We start from the raw sequence: 21,129 nt of genomic DNA, 5'->3' as shown, positions 1-21,129 counted from the left end.
GGCATCCCTGGTCGGACTCCACAAACTGCGGCAGACCCCACCTTGAGAACACTTCCCTGACCAGGATCTTTTCCGTCCCCAATGCAGTAGCTGTTCGGCAAGGGAAGGCTTCCACCCATTTGGAGAATACATCCACCAGCACTAGACAGTATTGTACTCTCCCTGGGCGGTTGGTAGGGGCCCTATGTAGTCAATTTGGATCGACTGCCATGGTCCCTCTACCCGCCTGATGTGTCCCATGGATGCTGAGAATGACGTGAGTACACGTGTAGCGAGTTAGTCGTACCGCAGGGAAAGGGTCCACAGCCAGATAGGGAATGGAAGACCAACAGGAAGAGCAGTACAAGGAAGGTAGTGCAGGGGTCCCCTGTGGTCATCCCCCTGCAAAACAGATACATTGCTTTGGGTAATGTTGGGGGGGATGACTCATCAGGGGAGGGCAGCAGCAGCCAAGTTCATGGCACCGTGGCTGGCTCTGTTGCACAGGAGGGCAGGAAAAAGAGTGGGAGAGCGATAGTGATAGGGTATTCAATTGTAAGGGGAATAGATAGGCGTTTCTGCGGCCGCAACCGAGACTCCAGGATGGTATGTTGCCTCCCTGGTGCAAGGGTCAAGGATGTCTCGGAGCAGGTGCAGGACATTCTAAAAAGGGAGGGAGATCAACCAGTTGTCGTGGTGCACATTGGTACCAACGACACAGGTAAAAAAAGGGATGAGGTCCTACAAAACGAATTTAAGGAGCTAGGAGCTAAATTAAAAAGTAGGACCTCAAAAGTACTAATCTCGGGATTGTTACCAGTGCCACGTGCTAGTCAGAGTAGGAATCGCAGGATAGCGCAGATGAATACATGGCTTGAGCAGTGGTGCAGCAGGGAGGGATTCAAATTCCTGGGGCATTGGAACCGGTTCTGGGGGAGGTGGGATCAGTACAAATTGGACAGTCTGCACCTGGGCAGGACCGGAACCAATGTCCTAGGGGGAGTGTTTGCTAGTGCTGTTGGGGAGGAGTTAAACTAATATGGCAGGGTGATGGGAACCAATGCAGGGAGACAGAGGGAAACAAAAAGGAGGCAAAAGCAAAAGACAGAAAGGAGATGAGGAAAAGTGGAGGGCAGAGAAACCCAAGGCAAAGAACAAAAAGGGCCATTGTACAGCAAAATTCTAAAAGGACAAAGGGTGTTAAAAAAACAAGCCTGAAGGCTTTGTGTCTCAATGCAAGGAGTATCCGCAATAAGATGGATGAATTAACTGTGCAAATAGATGTTAACAAATATGATATGATTGCGATTACGGAGACGTGGCTCCAGGATGATCAGGGCTGGGAACTCAACATCCAGGGGTATTCAACATTCAGGAAGAATAGAATAAAAGGAAAAGGAGGTGGGGTAGCATTGCTGGTTAAGGAGGAGATTAAGGCAATAGTTAGGAAGGACATTAGCTTGGATGATGTGGAATCTATATGGGTAGAGATGCAGAACACCAAAGGGCAAAAATCGTTAGTGGGAGTTGTGTACAGACCTCCAAACAGTAGTAGTAATGTTGGGGAGGGCATCAAACAGGAAATTAGAGATGCATGCAATAAAGGTGCAACAGTTATAATGGCTGGCTTTAATATGCACATAGATTGGGCTAACCAAACTGGAAGCAATACGGTGGAGGAGGATTTCCTGGAGTGCATAAGGGATGGTTTTTTTAGACCAATATGTCGAGGAACCAACTAGGGGGGAGGCCATCTTCGACTGGGTGTTGTGTAATGAGAGAGGATTAATTAGCAATCTCATTGTGCGAGGCCCCTTGGGGAAGAGTGACCATAATATGGTGGAATTCTGCATTAGGATGGAGAATGAAACAGTTAATTCAGAGACCATGGTCCAGAACTTAAAGAAGGCTAACTTTGAAGGTATGAGGCGTGAATTGGCTAGGATAGATTGGCGAATGATATTTAAGGGGTTGACTGTGGATGGGCAATGGCAGACATTTAGAGACCGCATGGATGAACTACAACAATTGTACATTCCTGTCTGGTGTAAAAATAAAAAAGGGAAGGTGGCTCAACCGTGGCTATCAAGGGAAATCAGGGATAGTATTAAAGCCAAGGAAGTGGCATACAAATTGGCCAGAAATAGCAGTGAACCCGGGGACTGGGAGAAATTTGGAACTCAGCAGAGGAGGACAAAGGGTTTGATTAGGGCAGGGAAAATGGAGTACGAGAAGAAGCTTGCAGGGAACATTAAGACGGATTGCAAAAGTTTTTATAGATATGTAAAGAGAAAAAGGTTAGTAAAGACAAACGTAGGTCCCCTGCAGTCAGAATCAGGGGAAGTCATAACGGGGAACAAAGAAATGGCGGACCAATTGAACAAGTACTTTGGTTCGGTATTCACTAAGGAGGACACAAACAACCTTCCGGATATAAGAGGGGTCAGAGGGTCTAGTAAGGAGGAGGAACTGAGGGAAATCCTTATTAGTCAGGAAATTGTGTTGGGGAAATTGATGGGATTGAAGGCCGATAAATCCCCAGGGCCTGATGGACTGCATCCCAGAGTACTTAAGGAGGTGGCCTTGGAAATAGTGGCTGCATTAACAGTCATTTTCCAACATTCCATTGACTCTGTATCAGTTCTTATGGAGTGGAGGGTAGCCAATGTAAGCCCACTTTTTAAAAAAGGAGGGAGAGAGATAACGGAATTATAGACCGGTCAGCCTGACATCGGTAGTGGGTAAAATGATGAAATCAATTATTAAGGATGTCATAGCAGTGCATTTGGAAAGAGGTGACATGATAGGTCCAAGTCAGCATGGATTTATGAAAGGGGAATCATGCTTGGCAAATCTTCTGGAATTTTTTGAGGATGTTTCCAGTAGAGTGGACAAGGGAGAACCAGTTGATGTGGTATATTTGGAATTTCAGAAGTCTTTCGACAAGGTCCCACACAAGAGATGTGCAAAGTTAAAGCACATGGGATTGGGGGTAGTGTGCTGACATGGATTGAGAACTGGTTGTCAGACAGGAAGCAAAGCGTAGGAGAAAATGGGGACTTTTCATAATGGCAGGCAGTGACTAGTGAGGTACCGCAAGGTTCTGTGCTTGGGCCCCAGCTGTTTACACTGTACATTAATGATTTAGACAAGGGGATTAAATGTAGTATCTCCAAATTTGCAGATGACACTAAATTGGGTGGCAGTGTGAGCTGCGAGGAGGATGCTATGAGGCTGCAGAGCGACTTGAATAGGTTAGGTGAGTAGGCAAATGCATGGCAGATGAAGTATAATGTGGATAAATGTGAGGTTATCCACTTTGGTGGTAAAAACAGAGAGACAGACTATTATCTGAATGGTGACAGATTAGGAAAAGGGGAGGTGCAAAGAGACCTGGGTGTCATGGTACATTAGTCATTGAAGGTTGGCATGCAGGTACAGCAGGCGGTTAAGAAAGCAAATGGCATGTTGGCCTTCATAGCAAGGGGATGTGAGTACAGGGGCAGGGAGGTGTTACTACAGTTGTACAGTGCCTTGGTGAGGCCACACCTGGAGTATTGTGTACAGTTTTGGTCTCCTAACCTGAGGAAGGACATTCTTGCTATTGAGGGAGTGCAGCGAAGGTTCACCAGACTGATTCCCGGGATGGCAGGACTGACCTATCAAGAAAGATTGGATCAACTGGGCTTGTATTCACTGGAGTTCAGAAGAATGAGAGGGGACCTCATAGAAACGTTTAAAATTCTGACGGGGTTAGACAGGTTAGATGCAGGAAGAATGTTCCCAATGTTGGGGAAGTCCAGAACCAGGGGACACAGTCTAAGGATAAGGGGTAAGCCATTTAGGACCGAGATGAGGAGAAACTTCTTCACCCTGAGAGTGGTGAACCTGTGGAATTCTCTACCACAGAAAGTTGTTGAGGCCAATTCACTAAATATATTCAAAAGGGAGTTAGATGAAGTCCTTACTACTCGGGGGATCAAGGGGTATGGCGAGAAAGCAGGAATGGGGTACTGAAATTGCATGTTCAGCCATGAACTCATTGAATGGCGGTGCAGGCTAGAAGGGCCGAATGGCCTACTCCTGCACCTATTTTCTATGTTTCTATGTTTCTATACCTTTCTCTTCTGGGGGTCTGGGTTGTTGGCTGCACACACCTGACAGGCTGCGCAGAAATCACGGACGTCATTCCGGAGATCTGGCCATCATGCTGCCTGTTCCACCTTCTGCCAGGTGGACTCTGGTCCGGGGTGTCCCGCACCTGGACCCTCATAGGCCAGTTGTAGGAACTCCCGCTGGTGTTGTGCTGTAACCACTCATTTATCCCCTTTAAACATCATCGCTTCCTTGACAGCTATATCTGCGGCACTGTATGGGCTCTCTGCCTTTCCTCCACTTAGGATGGTTGCTATGGCAGCCTTGAGGACGGGGTCCTGCACCTGAACCGTTCTCAGGTCCGGGGCCACTGCTACCCCTGGCTTGCCTCTAGCTGTTATCACCCTGCCTTTCTCATACGGGTCCCAGAAGCGACCTGTCTTAGCTCCTTCTCTGGCCAGGAGGTCTGCCCGCTGGTTACATTCTGCCCTGGGCTCTGTCTTAGAATGGCCTTAACCTTGTGGATGTAGACCTCCCTATTGTTCCATAGGGCTGCCACTATCCTTACTAGCAGGGGTTTGGTTACCAGGGGCTTCCCATCTGCGGATGTGTACCCCCTGCATGACCAAATAACCAGATACTCCGTACACGAATTGCAAGTAAACATACTGTCCGAACAAATCGTGTACAGGGTAGGGAATTCCTCGGGGTATGTCACCACATACATCACCGCTGACAGTTCAGCCTGCTGGGCGCTCAGGGTGCTGGGGAGTTTAAGCGCCAAGGCTATGCCTGCCTCGGGGTCCCAAACTCCGCAGCCCATGAGTCTTGTACCCGCGAACACCGAACTGGATCCATCGACGTAGATCTCGCGGCCTGTGGGATGTACCCCTTCCCGAAATCCAAAGTTGGTGTCCCAAACCCCTTCTACTGAGCACATGTGTGGCTACCCTGCATAAGTGAGGTTAGCTGCGAGCCTGGGCTTGCAGAGGCCCCTGACCTTGATGGGAGAGGAGGAGGGTCCAGCGAGTGATCCTGGCACTGCTGACTGTTTCATCCTTTATTCTCCCATCTAACAACATCTGGGTAGGGTGAGATGGGTGAGGAGTGTGATCGGGGATACTCCTGTGAAAACCTGTGCTCTTTTCACAGCCCAGTGGCTAACAGATGCCTTTCACAGTTGGAGTACCCCTTCTCCACCTCTGCAAGGACTCTAGAGGAGTACACCACCGGTCTCAGCTGACCGTGCCTTTCCTGTAAAAGCACTGCACTCAGACTGTCCCCGTTGGCTGCTACTTCTACATAGAAATCCTTTCCCCCATCAATGGCCCCCAGTGCAGGTGCCTTCTGCAGGTTCTGTTTCAACTGAAGAAATGCAGCTTGGCAGCCTTGATCCCACTCCCACTCGACCCCTTTGTGTAGGAGCCTGAGTAGAGGGGCTGCAGTTGCTGCACAATCTTCTATGAAATCTGTACAGTAGCCTGCGATCCCTAAAAAAAAATCTGACTCCGGATACGGTGGTCGGTACCGGGAGTTCCTGCACAGCTTGCCTTCGGGCCTCATCTATACCTCGTTCCCCTGCTCTGAGTGTTGGACCCAGGAATTTTACTTCCTTTAACCCTATCTGGGCCTTCTTGGGGTTGACCTTAGAACCCCCCTCCTTCAGCACAGCCAACAGTTCTGCCAGCAGGGGACCATGCTCTTTACTGTTGTCAGTGAAAAGGAGCAGGTCATCCACATACTGCACCAACTGTTGCGGCTGGCTGAAGCTCTTCAAACAGTTCGCCATGCACTGGTGGAAGATGCTGGGACTGTTGTGAAATCCCTGCGAGAGGCAGCTCCAAGTATATTGCTGTTCCTTAAAGGTGAAAGCAAACTTGTACTGGCCCTCTCTCCTCACAGGGATAGACCAGAAGCCATTTGAAATGTCTAGGACTGTGAAGGTGGTTGCTGACGCAGGGATTTCCCTGATCAGCTCTGCCACTGCTGCCACTGTAGGAGCACAGGCCAGGATGTTTCTGTTGAGCACCCGGTAGTCCACGGTGGCCCTCCACGAGTTGTCCGGTTTTCTGACTGGCCACAGGAGACAGTTCACGTGCATGGCTATGGGTCTCAACACACCCTGCTCCACCAGTGAGCTCAGTGCCACTTCCAAGTCGGCTTTTGCCTCTCTCGGGAAGTTATACTGCCTCTGAGGTCGGGACATGGGATCCCCATCTATCCTGACCTCTACTCCAGTGACTCTCCCACAGTCGTGTTTGTGGGTGGCACATGCTGCGAGACTGGCTCGCACATAGGCCCTGTACTCTGCCGGGGTGTCCCTGACCAGAAGCTCTAAGTCATAACCCCCTTTTGGCTTCACAGTACACAGAGCCCCTTTGTCTTGTATCCTTTCTATAAGCATGACCTCGTTGTTTGTACCTGGGCCACTGTTCCCCATAAACAGTGATTTCGCAGATCTGGTGGGCTATAATGAAGTCTGCCCCCAATATACCTTTGTTAGCCTGCTCCCACCTTATCATGATGCACTTCCATTTGGTGGTGAGTGCTCCCAACTTAAGGGTCAGTGGGATCGAAAAATACCCTGTTCTTTCGTTCCCCGTGAAGTCGACTAGCTCGTAGGGCACACCGCTGGACAGGGGCGAGGAGGCCGGGTCCTCTGTGTGGACAAGGGTGCTTGAAGCCCCCGTGTCCAACAAGTAAGTTTCCTGGTTCCCCTCCACCTCCATGTTTACCCACGGTCTTCCCCACGAGTCATAGTCCAGCGGACACAGGTAGGCAGGCTTGGTGGGTGCTAGTCATGGTTCCTGCCGTATGGGAGCTGTGGGGATCTCTCTACCCACCGCTACATTGATATGGCTGGGACCTGTCAGCAGCTGCCTGAGGGTTTCTACAGCGATTTCAAACACTGTTGTGGCACCCGCTTTCTCATTACCCGGTTTCACCTCTGTGGGTGTTTTTACTTCTTTCACGCGGTAGGGATTGGCCCTGCAGTTGTTGAGGTAGTGGCCAGGCTTACCGCACCAGTAACACACCCCCCCTTCTATCAGGAGGATGTCCACCCTCCTGATGCCACTCTCTCTTGGGGGTTTGGTTGGGTTGCACTGCATGCACCTGGCCTTTTACTGTTTTCTCTGGCTTCCCCTCTTCCTCCCCATCCCGCTGCCGTGTGGCAGCCAATCTGCCTATCACGATGGCTTCAGTGAGATTGGGATCTCCCGGGATGAACCAGAGATCTGCCTTTTCCTTGACACTGGGCAGGCAGTTCGCAATTATAGTGCGAAACCATGCTTCCCTTTGTTCCGCTGTAAGGTTGTTTCTGACAAGCAGGCCACCACATGCTGTACTGTAGACCAGCCATAACCTTTCCATGTATATCTGTGGGGCCTCTCCTGCTAACTGGTGTGTTTTCACTATCCTTTCAAAGGGACTCCTTTCATTCCACCCCATGGCCTCTAGGATAGCTCTTTGTAGTGCTGCGAGGGTGCTTTGTCCCCCGCGACAATCTGGGGGAAGAGCCTGATAGATCTTCCCGTCAATGGAAAAAAGGAGCCCTTTAACTGCTTCCGTGTTATCGCATGTGTTCATGTCCACTGCCTGCGCTATCTCCAGGAAGTGAGCATCTGGATCTCCCAGTCTAGTGAGCTTTAGGATATGTGACACCATGGCCTTTAATGCAGCAACTGAATGCGGAATGATAAACTCGCTGTCCAGCGATTCTTGGGGTTGTGCACCTTGTGGGGGACCGTACTTCCTCTGCACAGCCAGGCACATTGGTCCCACGGCAGACACCACCACTGGCTCCCCGTTTCCTCAGCCTCAACTGCCTCTGAATTTAAATCTGTAGACTCGACCCTTTCTGTGGGTGTCCCATATCCCTTTGGCTGGACCGGCTCTACCTGGCCGATCCCATGCTCTGTGGGTTTCTTGGGCTGCACCCTCTGATCCTCCGGAAGGCCTGCCGGACACACTACCGGCGCCTCAGGAGGCGGTCGACTGTCCTCTGCCGCCGGATCCTCTTCCACTCCCCAATACCCTGACACGTTGGTTGCCTCCCTGGGCCCCAACAGACAGACTGCCCCCTTTACCTGGGACAGAGCCTGGAGGAGGGATTGGATCCGCTTATGGCAGGGCGCATGATCTGCCTTCTCATGGCTTATTTCGGTGTTAACTTTACAGGGCTGTGCGCAAATCCCTTAATTGGACCTGAAGCTCTTGGACCTGCTGGGCATAAGCTGCACTCTGTTTCCTGTACTTCTGTTCCGTAGCCCGTGACACCGTAACCTAACTCTGCAGGTACTCCTGATGATTGCAGAACGTTTCCTCTAACCGTGCCCTTCTATTCCTTTCCTCTATTAACTCTTCTGTGACCTTAGTACCCGCGGCCCCCCTGGCCGCTGAGGTGATAACGGCATCCTTTAATTCCTCCTGTAATTTTCCTACCTGGAGGTCTAACTCCCGAACCTGCCTAGTTAAAAATATCAGCCAAATTGCCTTTTCTACCCTTTTGTTATGTGTAGGCCCTTTTGTCTACTGGACTGCCGTATCCGCTGGAGGTGGCGACCTGGTCAGGTTCTGAACCTATGTTTTGGCAAAATTGACCTTGGAGATAACATATTCCGTAATTCTCTCCTCCATTTTAGATTTTTCCAGTACCACCCTCTCTGAGGTAGTAAGCTCATTCTCCCACTGAGCTCCTGGCTGGCTCGCCATGAGTGTAGGGGTTTTTTGCTCTGCCCAATTATGGGGGTCTTTGGTGGCTGTTGGTATATTGGGCCTCTCTGTCCCTTCTAGGGGACGGTTCAGCAACTTATGGCTCGCTGACCACTAAACTGGCGGTTTCGAAGCATCCTAGCACCCCTATCTGGTTCTAACCTCAGAATTTTGGTGGATTATGAGCTTCCACAAGGGAAAACAAAACACTCAGAGACAAGTAGTCCTTGGAACGAAAAAAACGGGTAAGTCCAATTTATTAACCACGGTAAGTTTCCAACAAGGTCAAACTTCATCAAAACGCATATCTGACACACACTTATAAACTATGAAAATCTATGGGAAGAAACGGACACAACGAAAACCTTACACAATTTTATCTTTACAAGACATTTCCAACACCACCCCCACCCTCCTTTTTACCTGACTGACCTAGGCTGACAGTTGGGAAAAGAAACCCCAGGATAATACTTACGATCCCTTTTGACAGTTATTTTTTAGCCTTAGGATGGTTGGTTTACGGGGTAGCTGGAGTGAATGTTGCCTCTCCCAGTTACATCGGTCTCCGGTTCTTCAGCTGGTTGGCTTCGGAGCGTTGTTCGGTGTGCGGCTCGGCTTCTTGAGACGATGTTGGGCCTCTCGGTAGTTGGGTTGTATATTCTGCACACAAGTCGAATCCAGGGCCCGTTCGATGGTAGGTTTCCCAGCCGGTAACAATCCGTCTCCGTTCTCTCTCGGTTTTTGTCTGTCTGTGACTGATACTGCTCCTCTACTTCTTCTCATACTGCTCCAGCTGCTTCTCTCCTCTCGGTGGTTCTGTAGGTCCTATATTTGTATCCAGTTTAGTTCTGGCATTTTCGCGCCCAAACTCAGTTGGTGATCCATTGTGTAAGTTTGGGCTGGGAGATAGCTTTGAATATTTAATCAGAAGATGTCACAGGTACAGGTAGGTGTGAGGACAAGGGTATTGTTTCAGCACACATTGGTGCCTCAAAGTCTGCTGGTCCATTGTAACAGTCCTGGGAGTCAATCGGTTTGGGCTTCCCCTTTGATGGGCCATCACCGCAGTGATCTCAGGATTTTTGTCCACTGTCCATATTAATTAGGTAGATGATGGTCCACATTCATAATTTGATTAGGGGTGAGTCATATTTTCGAACTGGGCCGGGTAGTCCCTATTGGTTAAGGATTACCCCGCTTCAAGCCCGACTCGACCCCTGATTGGTCTGCCAGAATATACTTTTCCCCCATTGGCCAGTGCCTCTGTCTCGCTTGTGAGCCAGACTCCACAATGTCTGTATCCGCCCACATGTTTCCCAGCCTGCCTGGTCTGAGGATTTTAATTGGCCAAAAATGTTCATTTGAAATGTCTAGAACGATCCCATCTTGGTTTTCTTGTCCTTAGGTTGTTCCAATAAAATGCGGCCGTGGATTTTCGAACCTTACACTCTTGAATATATCCAAAGAAATGGACTCCACAACTTTCTATGGTAGAGATTTCCACAGGTTCACCACTCACTGGGTGAAAAAGTTTCTCCTCATCTCCGTCCTATATGGCTTACCTTTTAGCCTTAGACTGTGACCCCTGGTTCTGGACTTCCCCAACATCAGGAACATTCTTCCTACATCAAAGCTGTCCAGTCCCGTCATAATTTTATATGTTTCAATGAGGTCCCCTCTCATTCTTCTAAATTCCAATGAGTATAAGCCTAGTCAATCCAGTCTTTCTTCATGTGTCAGACCTGCCATCCCGGGAATTAGTCTGGTGAACCTTCGCTGCACTCCCTCAATAGCAAGCACGTCCTTCCTCAGATTAGGAGACCAAAACTGCACACAATACTCAAGCTGTGGTCTCACCAAGGAATGGACAACTGCAGTAAGACCTCCCTGCTCTGATACTCAAATCCTCTCGCTATGAAGGCCAGCATGCCATTTTCTTTTTTTACTGCCCACTTTACCTGCATGGCTATCCTCAGTGACTGATGTACCATGACACCCAGGTTTCTTTGCACCTCCCCTTGTACTAATCTGTCACCATTCAGATAATAATCTGCCTTCCTGTTTTTGCCACCAAAGTGGATAACCTCACATTTATCCACATTATACTGCATCTGCCATGCATTTGCCCATTCACCTAACCTGTCCAAGTTACCCTGCAGCCTCTTAGCATCCTCCTCACAGCTCAGACTGCCACCCAGCTTAGTGTCATCTGCAAACTTGGAGATATTACCTTCAATTCCTACGTCTAAATCATTAATGTATATTGTAAATAGCTGGAGTCCCAGCACTGAACCCCACTAGTCACTGCCTGCCATTCTGAAAAGAACCCGTTTATTCCTACTCTTTGCTTCCTGTCTGCCAACCAGTTCTCTATCCACGTCAATACATTGTGCCTCAATTTTGCACACTAATCTCTTGTGTGGGACCTTGTCAAAGGCCTTTTGAAAGTCCAAATACACCACATCCACTGATTCTCCCTTATCCGCTCTACTAGTTACATCCTCAAAAAACTCTAGAAGATTTGTCAAGCATGATTTCCCTTTCATAAATCCAAGCTGACTTGGACTGATCCTGTCACTACTTTCCAAATGCTCTGCTATTACATCATTAATAATTGATTCCAGCATTTTCCCCACCACCGATGTCAGGTTGACCTGTCTATAATTCCCTGTTTTCTCTTTCCCTCCTTTTTTAAAATGTGGGTTTACATTAGCTACCGTCCAATCCACAGGTACTGATCCAGAATCCATGAAATTCTGGAAAATGACCACTTACTATTTCTAGGGCCATTTCCTTAAGTACTCTGGGATGCAGACTATCAGGCCCTGGGGATTTATCGGCATTCAGTCCCATCAGTTTATCTAACACCATTTCCTGACTAATAAGGATTTCCCTCAGTTCCTCCTTCCCGCTAGACCCTCGGTCCCCTAGTATTTTCGGGAGGTTATTCGTGTCTTCCTTAGTGAGGACAGACCAAAGTATTTGTTCAATTGGTCTGCCATTTCCTTGTTCCCCATTATGAATTCATCTGATTCTGACTGCAAGGGACCTACATTAGTCTTCATTATTCTTTTTCTCTTCACATATCTATAGAAGCTTTTGCAGTCAGTTTTTATGTTCCCTGCAAGCTTACTCTCATACTCGATTTTCCCCCTCCTAATTACAACCTTAGTCCTCCTCTGTTGAATTCTAAATTTCTCCCAGTCCTCAGGTTTGCTGCTTTTTCTGGCCAATTTATATGCCCCTTCCTTGAATATAACACTATCCCTAATTTCCCTTGTTAGCCACGGTTGAGCCATCTTTCCTGTTTTATTTTTATGCCAGACAGGGATGTACAATAGTTGAAGTTCATCAATGTGATCTTTATATATCTGCCATTGCCTATCCACCGTCAACCCATTAAGTATCATTCGCCAGTCTATCCTAGACAAATCACGTCTCATACCATCGAAGTTTCCTTTCTTTAAGTTCTGGACCCTAGTCTCTGAGTTAACTGTGTCGCTCTCCATCTTAATGAAGAATTCTACCATATTATGGTCACTCTTCCCCAAGGGGCCACGCACGGCCAGATTGCGAATTAATCCTCTCTCGTTACACAAGATCCAGTCTAGGATGGCTTGCTCTCTAGTTGGTTCCTCGACATATTGGTCCAGAAAACCATCCCTTATACACTCCAGGAATTTCTCCTCCACAGTATTGCTACCTGTTTCGTTAGCCCAATCAATATATAGGTTAAAGTCACCCATGATAACTGCTGTACCCTTGTTGCACGCATCCCTAATTTCCTGCTTGATGCCATCCCCAATCTCCCTACTACTGTTTGGTGGTCTGTACACAACCCCAACTAACGTTTTCTGCCCTTTGGTGTTTCGCAGCTTTACCCATATAGATTCCACATCATCCACGCTAATGTTCTTCCTTACTATTGCGTTAACCTCCTCTTTAACCATTAACGCTACCCCACCTCCTTTTCCTTCCTGTCTATACTTCCTGAATATTGATTTCTCTTGTTAGCCATGGTTGAGCCACCTTCCCTGTTTTATTTTTACGTCAGACAGGGATGTACAATTGTTGAAGTTCATCCATGTGATCTTTAAATGTCTGCCATTGCCTACCCACCGCCAACCCTTTAAGTATCATTTGCCAGTCTATCCTAGCCAAGTCACACCTCATACATTCAAAGTTATCCTTCTTTAAGTTTAGGATCCTATTCTCTGAACTAACTGTGTCACTCTCCATCTTAATGGTCACTCTTCCCCAAGGGGCCTCGCACAACAAGATTGCTAATTAATCCTCTCTCATTACACAACACCCAGTCTAGGATGGCCTGCTCCCTCATTGGTTCCTCGACATATTGGTCTAGAAAACCATCCCTTATACACTCCAGGAAATCCTCCTCCACCATATCGCTACCAGTTTGGTTAGCCCAATCTATATGTAGATTAAAGTCACCCATGATAACTGCTGTACCTTTATTGCATGCATCCCTAGTTTCCTGTTTGATGCCATCCCCAACCTCACTGCCACTGTTTGGTTGTCTGTACACAACACCCACTAGCATTTTCTGCCCTTTGGTGTTTCGCAGCTCTACCCATACAGATTCCACATCATCCAAACTAATGTCCTTTCTTACTATTGCATTAATCTCCTTTTTAACCAGCAACGCTACCCCATCTCCTTTTCCTTTCTGTCTATCCTTCCTGAATATCGAATACCCCTGGATGTTGAGTTCCCAGCCTTGGTCACTCTGGAGCCAAGTCTCCGTAATCCCAATTGCATCATATCTGTTAACAGCTATCTGCGCAGTTAATTCATCCACCTTATTACGAATGCTCCACGCATTGAGACACAGAGCCTTCAGGCTTGTTTGTCCTTTTAGAATTATGTTGTAATGTGGCCCTTTTTGATTTTTGCATTTGATTTCTCTGCCCTCCATCTTTCCTTATCTCCTTTCTACGATTTGTGTGGCTTGTTAAGCTTGCCCAGCAAGTTTCCCAGCCAATTAAAAGGATGTGGGTCAGATGATGTCATTTGATGATGCATTATCAGCCAATTTCCTTAAAGGGACCATGTCCAAATTGATTTAGACAGTTGTGCTGTCAGTGTCGTACAGCATTGAGGTGCTGCAAACACTAACAATGACTGCACAAAGGTACTCAGCTGCACCCAGGCTCTCCCATCACTCCCTCCAGATGCTTATGGAGGGAGTCTCAACTCGCAGTGGGGGCTTCTCTTCCCTTCCAATGAGTGGAGGAGACCTCTCCAGGAAATCAACACAGCCTGGTGGTGAAAATCTTTCAATGATCTCAGTAGATCATGAAACGTTACTGCAAAGCCACACTCAACCTCACTCTGCTGTGCCACTCATCACATCCCTATCACTCTGCCTTCCCTATCCTATTCCTGCACATCCTTACTCACACTAACTTAGCTTGCACCTCCACCTTCCCTCTCTATCTACATTATCACTTCCCCATCTCACTAGCCACCCCTCACACTCACCCTCATCCTAGTCCAATCATACCAATTAACAACACACGGGGGTAGGCACTTGGATGTTATCGCCAATGTTTATGTAAAGTTTCTGTTAATATTTTGTCAAACATTTAAATCTTTATTTTCAACATTTTGCCTTCTTGAACAGATTTGTGTGCACCTTTGGAAGTGGCTTAGTGAGTGAATGGTGAGGCATAACAGTAACCCCCAAAAATGGTGATGAGTTTGAAAGGAATGGCTTGAGCATTGTAGGCTTGGATGCTTTATGTTGTTGGTGTGGGGTGGTGCCAAGCTGGCGTGTCATGTGACAACCAGGGTGTACAAAGTCAAGTGAAATAAATCTGGCCATGGTGAGGTCATCCCTGGTGTCTTGGGCAGCATTGTGGTCAGGTGCTGATGCCTTGTGTCCTGTGCAGCATCAGGTGATTGCGGAGAAAGTTGGTGTTGTTGTAAGTGCTCCTGTTGTGCCTGGTGATGTTGGTGTTGGGGCAGATCGTGGTGGGATTCTGAGGAACAAGGTGATATTTTTTTTCAAGCGCACCAATGCTGATGGAATAGATGGCAGCTGAAGTTGAAATGACAGAAGTGATCTGTCAATGGTGAGAGAGGTTGTTCCAATGAGGTGACACTGGATAGAGAGTTTGCTCCAAACACTTGGAAGCTGCAAAAAAGCTCAATCTGTCTTCCAAAAGCAGTAAGCAACAGATGCTAATCTTGGAACGTGAACAAATATGAAATGGGAACTTTTATAGACCATTTGCAGCTGTCAAGTTAAGAAGTCATGCTGACGCAACACCCGACCTCCTTACCTGACGTGATCCCGAGCAGCGGGGAAGCTGTTGGTGAACTCTTAAAATTTAAAGGTGAGTTAAAATCATTTGTTAACAAGTTTTAATAATCTAAATTGCCTCCTCCACCGCTTGATGTCGGATCTATTCAGTGCTGTCAAACCCGATACCTGGGAGACTAGCGTGAAGGCGGGTTGACAGCAGGGTCCCAAACAGCTGTCAATCATTTCAAATTTGCAGCTGACCCACCTCTGCTCCCGTCCTCTCAGCGCCGGTAAAATTCCGACCGGTGTCTCTAATTTTACTGTTAGTTACAAAGTACTGCATTGAATTTCATTGGGAATTAATATCATCATGAGTGACACAACAGGCAGAAGATTTTTGATTCAGCAGTAACTCCAAGTAGTGCCACATTGTAGAGTGCAGATTCTACTTAGCGACACCATTTTGTAACTTCATCAGTAGATGCACAGGACTGCCATGCTATGCTATTCTGGACCAACTGTTTTTAATGATCAGCACCATGAATAATATTCATGTTTTTCTTTTGTTGCCACATAGATAATAGCTGAATGGCATTAATGGCACCTTAGATGTAACGCGTTAGACTTTGGTCTGGGGATGTTTTCGGGCCCAGACTTGGCTCATCGCTGAATAATTTCTGGATAGGATCCTTCAACAGGCCTTACACCAATAATTTTAATATTTAAGAGGCCTATTTTAGAAGTGGGACCAACGCTTGCGCTCATTGGGCATTGGCTGTCGCACTGCTAAATTAATATGTTTTACATCCATTTTATGTCCAAATAATGGACACAATGTTTGCCAATATCTACCTCAGCGTGTCTTAGAGAGTACATTCATCTTTGATATTTTATATAAAGTTACAGTACAAAGCACTTACCCTACTTGTCTTTTTGACATTTCTTGATTTAAGTAGGTGGGCTTATACTTTATGTGATTTGGCAGAAGGTGACACTGTCTCCTTGAGCATCTAAATCCGAACATATTGATTTCTTAACAGCACTTCAGTATTATAATGGCTGTAGCTCAAAACTATGCTGGAAATAAAATGAATGTTTCAATAACTATTCAATGATGTAGAATTATGTTTTCGTGCCACTGCATTTCTTGCTTTCGTCTTTAGTGCCATGAGAGATATAAAAAATAACATCTTGCCAAACATAGTGAGCTACACACTGTGTTGGGGTCCCAAAGGATGCAGTGTGGAGTGATGGGATGTAGATTTGCAACTGCAATCATCACAAAATATTTAGAAATAAGGGCAAGTGTTCGATCCATATTAGTTCATTCAAATAGAAGCACCCTGCATCCCCTCCATTGCAATATCTAATTGTTTCTTATATACATCTTGGACTTTCACCTCCCCCACTCTATCTGTACGTCTTGATCGCTCTGAGTGAAGAAGAATTTCCTAACATCAATCCAAAGTTATGTTATATTAGTTTGAACCCATGGCCCTGAATTTGCGGTTGGAGTCTTCCTGTGGGCGGATGCCTCCGACTGGCAAAAAATCTACGAACTTACCTTCTACCTCGGGAACACAGAGAATTGCGATCCTAGGCCTCTATGCGCAGACATGCGTAAAGGCCTATGTACACCAGGTGCGCAGGCGGTTCGCAAGCACCCCTGGGATTACATGGGCCAGCCCAAGCAATGAAAGGAGGGGATCCCCATTCATGCTTACCGGGATTCCCCATCAACATGAATGGGGATCACATAAAAAACACATTTAACGTAACAAATAAATAAAAAAATTATATATTTAACATTAATTCAAATACAATATAATTAAACATTTAAAACAAAAAATTTAATTTTTTGAAAAATAAATTTAAAAGTTTTAAAGGGCCTAAAAATAACCTTACCTTAGTCTACATATGTTTTAATGTTCAAAAGAATGGAAAAAAAATATTTTTATGTTTTTTAAAACTCTTATGACTTAAGGCCTGCTTTTGCCAGGCGTAAGAATTTCAAGGGCATTCGATGGGCAGAAGTTGAGCAAATAGCCCAACTCTCCACCCACAGATGCCCTTTTCCCGGAAATGCTGAAGAAATTAGGGTTTTAGCGCATGCCTAAACTCGGAACTTGTGATTCCCCTACAGACGCGTGCGCACCTCATGCGTACCCATCGGGGCTGCAAATTACGGCCCCATGTCTCCTTGCATTACTCCCATAATTTAATTTAAGGTTGATCTTTTCCAGACCGTTTACTATTTTATGTACCCACATGTTCAATTCTCTGTCTCAGCCATGCTCAAAGATGCCAAAAAGAAAACTTTTTCCCGCGCTTTTGGTGCACTTCCTAACATTAGCATTGTTAACATTTGCCAATTGATTGTATTTTATATGTGAGTCAAAGCATTGAAGAATGAGGCTCTTACATAAATTGCAAGCCCTGCCAATGCTATAATTGCCAGTTTTGGAATGTTATTGGTGAAAGCCTTGGGACTGTTCACTTGCTCAACCTTTCTGCTGGAAATGATTGGTAACAATGGGAAAAAATGGAAATGTTTAAAAAATCCTTCCCAACAGATTAAAATCACTAAAGCCATCTGACATTAGCTGACGATGAGAAATTGATTCTGATATAGAATAGTTACTACCATCTGGATTCTATGGGGATCACAATACTGTATTCAGAGTCCTGATTTTAAACATGAGGAGCTCTTGTGGTGTGTGTAAATTGGGAGGGAACCGCACCCCCGCACCCGCCCCGCCCCCCCCCCCGATGGAGAGTTCAGCATGAGACCCGGGTCATTTGAACTCCCAGCTACATTTGCATAGTACATAAGAACATAAGAACATAAGAATTAGGAACAGGAGTAGGCCATCTAGCCCCTCGAGCCTGTTCCGCCATTCAACAAGATCATGGCTGATCTGGCCGTGGATTCAGCTCCACTTACCCGCCTGCTCCCCGTAACCCTTAATTCCCTTATTGGTTAACAATCTATCTATCTGTGATTTGAATACATTCAATGAGCTAGCCTCAACTGCTTCCTTGGGCAGAGAATTCCACAGATTCACAACCCTCTGGGAGAAGAAATTCCTTCTCAACTCGGTTTTAAATTGGCTCCCCCGTATTTTGAGGCTGTGCCCCCTAGTTCTAGTCTCCCCGACCAGTGGAAACAACCTCTCTGCCTCTATCTTGTCGATCCCTTTCATTATTTTAAATGTTTCTATAAGATCACCCCTCATCCTTCTGAACTCCAATGAGTAAAGACCCAGTCTACTCAATCTATCATCATAAGGTAACCCCCTCATCTCCAGAATCAGCCTAGTGAATCATCTCTGTACCCCCTCCAAAGCTAGTATATCCTTCCTTAAGAAAGGTGACCAAAACTGCACGCAGTACTCCAGGTGCGGCCTCAGCAATACCTTTTACAGTTGCAGCAGGACCTCCCTGCTTTTGTACTCCCCTCTCGCAATGAAGGCCAACATTCCATTCGCCTTCCTGATTACCTGCTGCACCTGCAAACTAACTTTTTGGGATTCATGCACAAGGACCCCCAGGTCCCTCTGCACCTCAGCATGTTGTAATTTCTCCCCGTTCAAATAATATTCCCTTTTACTGTTTTTTTTTCCAAGGTGGATGACCTCACATTTTCCAACATTGTATTCCATCTGCCAAACCTTAGCCCGTTCGCTTAACCTATCTAAATCTCTTTGCAGCCTCTCTGTGTCATCTACACAACCCGCTTTCCCACTAATCTTTGTGTCATCTGCAAATTTTGTTACACTACACTCTGTCCCCTCTTCCAGGTCATCTATGTATATTGTAAACAGTTGTGGTCCCAGCACCGATCCCTGTGGCGCATCACTAACTACCGATTTCCAACCCGAAAAGGACCCATTTATCCCGACTCTCTGCTTTCTGTTAGCTAGCCAATTCTCGATCCATGCTAATACATTTCCTCTGACTCCGCGTACCTTTATCTTCTGCAGTAACCTTTTGTGTGGCACCTTATCGAATGCCTTTTGGAAATCTAAATACACCACATCCATCGGTACACCTCTATCCACCATGCTCGTTATATCCTCAAAAAATTCCAGTAAATTAGTTAAACATGATTTCTCCTTCATGAATCCCTGTTGCGTCTAGTGCAGCACTGTTTCCGGTCCAAAGTCGGCAAGGAATGACATCACAATGGGTGGGAGCAGGAAATCGGGCGGGAGGCCAATGCAACTGGCATCCCAAGGGAACGATTTCTGGCACAATGTTAGTGCTCCTGCTGTGTGGGAGGGAGGCAGAAGGCCAGGGCTGGGGAGGCCCAAGGATTCCTTGCTGCTCCTGGCCTACAAGGAATCCTCACCACTCTGCAGCCTCCTGCCAGGTTTTCTGCCGGGTTTGACGTTGTAAGAATATAACAACATAAGAAATAGGAGCAAGATGATTTCCTTGCTGCCAAAAAACCTATCGATCTCAGTCGTGAATATACTCAACGACTAAGAATTCGTAGCCCTCTGGAGTAGAGAATTCCAAAGATTCACAACCCTCTGATTGAAGAAATTCCTCCTCATCTCTGTCCTAAATGGCCAAACCCTTATCCTGAGATTATGACTGCTAATTCTAGACTCTTCAGCCAGGGGGAATCAGCCTCCCAGCATCTACCTTGTCAAGCCCTCAAAGAATGTTATACCCTTAAATCAGATCACCTCTCATTCTTCTAAACTCCAGAGAGTATAGACCCAATCTACTCCATTTTTCCTCATAGGGTGCCCCTCTCATCTCTGGAATCAGTCTAGTTAACCTTTTTGCACCCCCTCTAAGGCAAGTGTATCCTACCTTAGTTACAAAGACCAAAACTGTACACGTGTGAGCCTCCCGTGATATCAGGTAAAAATCGTGTCACCTTGCCAGTGATATAAGCTTATTAAGTAGGCCCTCCCGTGCCTAAAATGTCCATGGTTAAAATGGCGGTGGGTAGGAATGCAGAGCAACCCCCACCCCCCATGCACCCACCCGCCCCCCGCCTGACATTTTAGCCACCTGCCCATCCCGTTCGTGCCATGCGGGCTGGGCTAAAATCGGGCTCAAAATAATGGGGATTCTCATCACTCCTGGCCAACTTAAGGTGGAAAATATTTATCAAATCTTCACAAAAGTAGCAGAGAAAGACGGAGTATTACTTCTACCTGCTGAGATCATTAAACTTTTCATTTCCAGGGCTGTTGGGCCCAATCTAATTATTTTCCTTGAAAGAAAAGCAAGAAAAGAAGGATTAGAAAATACAAAGTGAAATCCACAAGAGATCGGCCAATATTTAGCTGAAGATATAATACACATTTATATTTGCAAAATTACAAACTGTATGAAAACTGTGGGCAATCTTTTTTTTCTTACAGAATTAAGTACACAACAGCATAAAAGTGCTCTGCCCATATTTCCCTTACATAATCTCTTTAACAGTGAAACTGTGGGGAAGGTTGACATTTTTCCAGATGCCTATAAAGAGGAACAATTTTGTTAATGCTTTATGAATTCTTCTATTCATGTAAAAGGTTACATCTGTGCTGTAGCTCCCATTAACCACCTTGTGTTGAAAAGAGTTACAGTAATTTTATTAAATTACAATACAGATGCCATGAATCATATTGAATGAGGTCAGGCAACATAATTTATTCTCCTATGAGGTAGTCAATACTAAGAAATTAAACACAGCTGCCTCCTTTAAGGTTTCACATATTTTAATTATAAATCATGTTTTTGTTCATACAGAAAATTAATAGCACAAAGGACGCGATCTTGGAATCACGGATCAACAGATTAAGGCTCTGGCAGTTTGAAAGATCTGGGTTAAAGCTTATCATTTATCTCAAATGTTCAATTCGAACTTTCCTTTGTTGGAAATTACCTTGCGCAGGGTGACATCATGCACAGCACACATGGACTGGAAATCAGGCCGGAATGATGTCATTCATCACTGAAAGGGTAGAAAGCGACATCATAATCAGTCAGCACCCCGCTCCCACCCCCCGCCCCCACCCCCGCGCTGGGCAATTTGGATTGTGTTCGGTCAAATGGGAAAGTGTAGA

The 21,129-nt window shown here is 46.3% G+C and overlaps 1 long non-coding RNA gene across 1 annotated transcript in view; it reads left to right on the top strand.

The window, feature by feature from the left end:
* Positions 1–20,858, top strand: part of LOC139272695 (uncharacterized) — a 142,651-nt gene extending 121,793 nt beyond the window's left edge. Inside the window, exon 3 of the long non-coding RNA XR_011594945.1 lies at positions 20,813–20,858. This is a non-coding gene — a long non-coding RNA (uncharacterized lncRNA). The remainder of the gene's footprint in view (positions 1–20,812) is intronic.
* Positions 20,859–21,129: the final 271 nt, after the last annotated feature.

Source organism: Pristiophorus japonicus, chromosome 9 (assembly GCF_044704955.1).
Source record: "Pristiophorus japonicus isolate sPriJap1 chromosome 9, sPriJap1.hap1, whole genome shotgun sequence".
Lineage (NCBI taxonomy): Eukaryota > Metazoa > Chordata > Chondrichthyes > Pristiophoridae > Pristiophorus > Pristiophorus japonicus.
Note: the sequence above shows the minus strand (reverse complement) of the source record. Positions and strands in the feature narration are given on the sequence as shown.